The 5,278-nt window shown below is 44.5% G+C and overlaps 1 long non-coding RNA gene across 1 annotated transcript; it reads left to right on the top strand.

Moving 5' to 3' along the window:
• Positions 1 to 620: 620 nt before the first annotated feature.
• On the top strand, positions 621 to 4,588 carry LOC138118135 (uncharacterized). Its single transcript, XR_011155007.1, has 4 exons — positions 621 to 664; positions 2,895 to 2,987; positions 3,146 to 3,539; positions 4,510 to 4,588. It is a non-coding gene; the product is annotated as an uncharacterized lncRNA (long non-coding RNA).
• Positions 4,589 to 5,278: the final 690 nt, after the last annotated feature.

The raw sequence follows: 5,278 nt of genomic DNA, 5'->3' as shown, positions 1-5,278 counted from the left end.
TGCTGAGCTGGAGTCTGGAGTGTGTGGTGTCACAGCCTGGCTCACTGTTTTACTGTTCTTACCTGTTTTGTGTTCCCCAGTTAATATGGGAGTGGGTATGATTAGTGTAAATAAAAAGGGAGTCAAGCCAGCAAATTTTAATGAGTGGACCAAAGATTTGTAGCCAAAGCTGTGTGTGTTGAGATGCTCAAGGCAGTCAGCACAAAGGTGCAGACCTCTCCCTGCTTCCCATCAGCACTTGCCAGTGGTGAAGATGGCAATTTTAAAATTTAAATAAGAAAAAATAATTTTAATTTATTAATCATGTGGTATGAAAACTAGATAAGTTAATGCAACTGAATACAGCATTCTTTTTTTTCCTTCTCCTGGTCTTTAGGTGCTTTTAAAAAGGTGTTTCCTCATATTATTCTGTGTTTACAACCATGATTTGATTTTAGCAGAAGTAATATTATTGTTCAGAAGTAATATTATTGTTTATGCTGTTGTTTTGTGTACCATGCCCTTAACTTACCTTGCAGAAAATGTTTATAAAAAGGAGACAGTGACAAATAAAGCCCACTGCAGGTTTGCCCTGTTATTTCTGGATTGTAGATCTTGCCTCAGTGTGAGCTGACCGAGGAGTCTGTGGGACTTGCTGCTCTGTCTAATTTCTGTTTGCTGCTGGGTAAGTCTGAGCAGCCCCTGTTCAGGGAAAAGCTGCAATTATAGCTGTGATCTTGACACCAGAGTTCACCTGCATTTTGGGAGAAGTTTGTGGAGGTTTGGAAGCTAATGAGCTGCAGCCAAAGCAGGGGGAGCTCTGCAGCCACTTCTTTCGGGGGGTTGATACTCCTTGGCACTGGGTGTTCTTCAGCTTTTCTGTCTTGCTCTGGGCTCACAGAGTGCATGTTCTCTCTTTATTTCTCCAAGCCTTGGCTCTATTCTGCATTATCAGGGCTGTCTTGTACAAAGAATTGTATTGATGGAATGAAAGTTAGCAGTGAAAAAAATCCCCAGCCCTTGAGATATGATGAATTAGCTGCAATTTCAGTGGTAAAAATGGTCTCTCGTAGCTGGCTATTAACTACACTCTGGTGAATGCATTTTCATGCAAGAGATGGTTTGCTATTTCAAAGGAGTCTCATTGAGACTTGATCAAGTTATTTTCAAGAGTTTAAAGTATTATTAGCTGGTAAATCCTGCTGCTCAATTTTACAGTCACGTTTTTTATTTGCTGTTGCTTCTCTGTGTATATTCTGGGTGGGCACTGAAGGAAAAGTGGAGCTAACTACCCTGGAGCAACGGGAAACATAGAAATACTTCCCTGTTACCCTGGCTTTAAGGAAGTATGACCTTGTATTTCATGGTGCTGCAGAGAAGCTGGAAATCACTCCCTCACCAGCACTCCTGCATTTCTAAGCTGCAGCCAGGATTCTCCTTATCTTTCACAGAGCACAGACACTGATGTGCCATCATGGGTCACTTGTTAAAAGTCTGTTTGCTATTTTTAACACTCAGTCAAGGGGTTTTTTGTTTTATTTTGTTTTTAGATTAATAAGGAAAGAAAAAATCTTGCCAGAATGGTAGCTCAAAAAGTTCAGTAAAACAAATACTGTCAGATCAACATCTCTAAGAGAGGCAAGAGAGCTGAGGTTGCTGCCTGAGAGCCCATCAGGAATGGCTGGTCCTGAGCAAGTCTGGGAGATGGACGTTACTGAAGAGCCACAGATCAAAGCAATTAATAATTGGCAATTCAGTAGAGTGGCTAATGAGTTCTGTATTTAACAGCTACCCGCTCACCTGAAGAAAGAAGTTTCTTTCCAGGTCTGGACTAGCCTGGACTGTTTCTGCAAATGATCTGAGGGCATCTTGTGTGCACTAATGCCATCGGAAATTTGAAATCTGTAAGGTATTGGATCATCCTGCATTTACTGTGGCTCTGCAGGGAACCTTAATTACAGAGAGGAAATGACTTGCCGACATTTGCACTTTCCTGCCTTGCCATTGAATTCATCATGGTCAGTGTTTTCCTTGTCTACCTTCAGTTTACTCGGGCTGTAACCTCAGTGGATCCTTCACTCAATCCTAGTTAGCCAGGCCAGTGCCTGGTTAGGAGATGTCCAAAGGAAAACTCATATGGTGAATAATTTCTGTTGAACCAAATTTTTTAGGGACACGTTCTTATTAAAAATACAGCAAATCCACAGTGAAATTCTTGTCCACATTCAGTGAGTAAAGGAACAGCATTAACCTCTGTGCTCTACCTAAGTTCTAGCTCTGGCCTTCCTTGAAACCTATAATTTCAGGTCGATAAAGCAGTACTTCAGTGAACTACGGCTATTTTTTCCTGCTGACAGTTCTTTGTCTTCCGTCCCAGAATTTACTGCATTTCACTATGGAATATTTGCTGAACAAATGCCTACAAATACAGACAACTGGATGATTGCATGAGCTTGTTCATTCCCTGTTCAGTCAAAAGATTGGATCTTGTTTTCGTGTGTTGAGGAAGGCACTGACTTAATATAAACCTGTCCAGTTCTGAATGTGCCCAGTGCCACTGTGGGCAGGAGATGGGCATGGAGACCTGTTCTGCTGCAGCAAGGCTGACCTGCTGCACCATCTCCTTTTTTCTTTCCTCTGAGCCACCACTGGGATCTAAAAGTAATTCTGTCATGGTGGCACATGGCTCTTCCTCTCAGGATGCCTTGTGAGTCAGACCCACATAGGATGTGAATATTTTCTTTTTAAATTCACATTACTGTCCGTGGCACTTCCAGGGGCACAGAGCCAACAGTGAGAGGGAAGAACAGGCACTGCTCAGCCTGTCACACTGAGATGCACCAAGGTTTGTTCCCTAAGTTCCTGCTGACTTTAGTACTCCACAGGGATGTGGACTTACCCTATTTCCTTTTCAGATGCACAAGCTGAAGCTAAAGCTGGAGTTGGTGGTTGCAGGTTTTCCTGGCCTGCAGAGTGAGCTGGTTTCACAGGAGCACCATCAAGGGCGAGTAAGTACAGAACCTGTGTGATCTTAATCACTCCTAAAGCCCACCTTGATGCTTCTGAGCGAGTTCTCAAACAAAGTAAGTAAGCAAGGGCTTCTCTCTCAACTCAGTCCTGTAATGCCTTCCCTCTTCTTTCTCTGCCCCCTCCCCAAAATCCCCAGGAAGGCAGTGACATCTGACAGGCTGCGAGATCAAAGCCCTGCCCTGTTACCAGGTTACCCACCACTAAATCTGCGAGGGACTTGGGGACATTCTCTATGACTGAACAAGTGACTGCTCTGTCCTGGGGGTATAAATCTAATGCAAGCTTGTCAGCATAAGCCTTGTATATTTATGGGAAGCTTTCAGAGGAACTGCACGGGATCAGAGCTTCTGTTCAGCTCCAAGGCACAGCATCCCCGGCATGGCTGTGAATGGAGAGCCGTGTCCCAGGCACGCTCTGCTGCCTCAGTGCCGAGCTCTGCAGAGCAGTGATGCATTTGCACTGATTTGTCACTTCTGGAACCGGTGTAAGAGACCTGGAGTGGGAGCATGAAGGATGGAAGTGACACCAGGGTAAGGGCAAGGAACATTTGCACTATATTTAGGGCAGAAGCAGATAGTGGTAACAATTGCAAGGATCATATATAATGCAGTAAAACTGTCTGCCTGAAATATAAACAAAAGCCCTTTCCTGAGGCAGTGAGGGGTGATCAGTCATGTTGACAGTCTCCTCAGCTAAGCAGCCAGGACATCTCATTCAGAAAGCATGGTCCAAGTGTAGGGCATTGCTGATTCCTTTAAAAGCATCCTGGAAACAGCATCTTTGCTCTGGTGCAGAGGAATGTCTTCTCTCCAGACATTTTACATGAGATTCATGAGTGTGTGCTGGCACCCTGGGTGTCCCCTCCACCCTGAGCAGCATGAAGGTGGTATGTGCCAGGAGGCAGCAGCAAATTGGGGAATTTGACTTAGTTTAGAGTTTGTTCAGAATCTGACCAACTTGTTCAAGGAGATATCTTGGTCAGCTGTATTGGATCACAAACCAAAACATGATAATTTAACTCCTGGATATGTTCATTCTGTGTCTAAGATATTTCCTTTAGCAAGTAAACCAGCAGAACTCAGTTCTGCACAAATATGCCTCAGAACTGAGGAATGGGCTCTGCTTTGATCTGCCCTTTCACATATTTTTCTTTCAGCTCACATGGAGCAAATGGAAAAACTTCAATATCCTTCCTATATTGTTTTTCCCCTTTCCCAAGAAATCCCTTTTTGGCCTCTCTCAGTGAGAAGATGCTGGCTGGATCTCAGCTAGTACATTTATACCTATATTGTGCTAAGAAGGAAAACTGCTCTCGTTCTTCAGGGAGCAGAAAGGAAGCAGATGCCATCCATTGCTTCCCAGCGTAATTCCCACATTTTGGAGAGCATCATCTTTTCCAGGCAGCACCAATAAAATAGTGACAGAGAGCTCTGTGAGCTCCAGGCTGCTCTGTGTGCTCCCTGTCCTTTGCTAATTCTTTACCTGGTCTACTTTTAAAAGCCTCAGAAGAATGAAATTCCACCCTGAGATATCCAGATACAATCCAAGAATAAAGCCTTCAAAGTGGTAGGAGGAAGGTAAGAGATACAGGGGGAACCTGATCCCCAGCCTCCACACACGGGGAAGGCGTTTGATTGCAGTTTTATTGTTCCTCATGTCAAAACTGATGGACTGCCAGGAGCAAGAGGCTGTCCCTGGGGAAAAGTGGCCCAAGGCTGGGCTAACAGTGGCTCCTCTGGGTCCAAGAGCAAGTGGCAGGGAGAGGCTGGGGCTGGGACTGGTGGCAGCTGTGATGCTGAGCTGCTGTGCATTACTGAAGCTCCCACCAGCAAAGTGCCCCTTTCCTATCTGCTCCCAGCCTTGGCTACCAGCCCTTCATTTACACACATAATAAATTCACTTGTTAATTAGAAGAAGTAAATATGATGAGCTTTTGATATAGTTCAAAGGAGCAATAGCCAGTTTCTTGATTCCCAGGTTGGCAGCCGTCCTTCCTGTGTGCCCCAGAATCAAAGTGCAGCTCCTGCTCCAGCAACTGTCAGGCTTTTTACATCTGTTGATCAAGAGCCTGGCTGCAGAAAGAGGAAAAACCAACACCCAACTGTTTGGATCTTTTTCCCTACAATTATTATCACATCCATTACTCAGCAGAAGCCTGGGATGCCCTTTCATTCTTACACAAATACTTTCTTTTGGGATTCATTTAAAGTTTCCTTGTGCATGAAGTGGTCACTTGTCAGCCATCCACCTAAAGGGGTGAGGCAGAGAA

Source organism: Aphelocoma coerulescens, chromosome 13 (assembly GCF_041296385.1).
Source record: "Aphelocoma coerulescens isolate FSJ_1873_10779 chromosome 13, UR_Acoe_1.0, whole genome shotgun sequence".
NCBI classification, from domain to species: Eukaryota; Metazoa; Chordata; class Aves; order Passeriformes; family Corvidae; genus Aphelocoma; species Aphelocoma coerulescens.
This window is presented reverse-complemented; position numbering and strand designations above follow the sequence as displayed.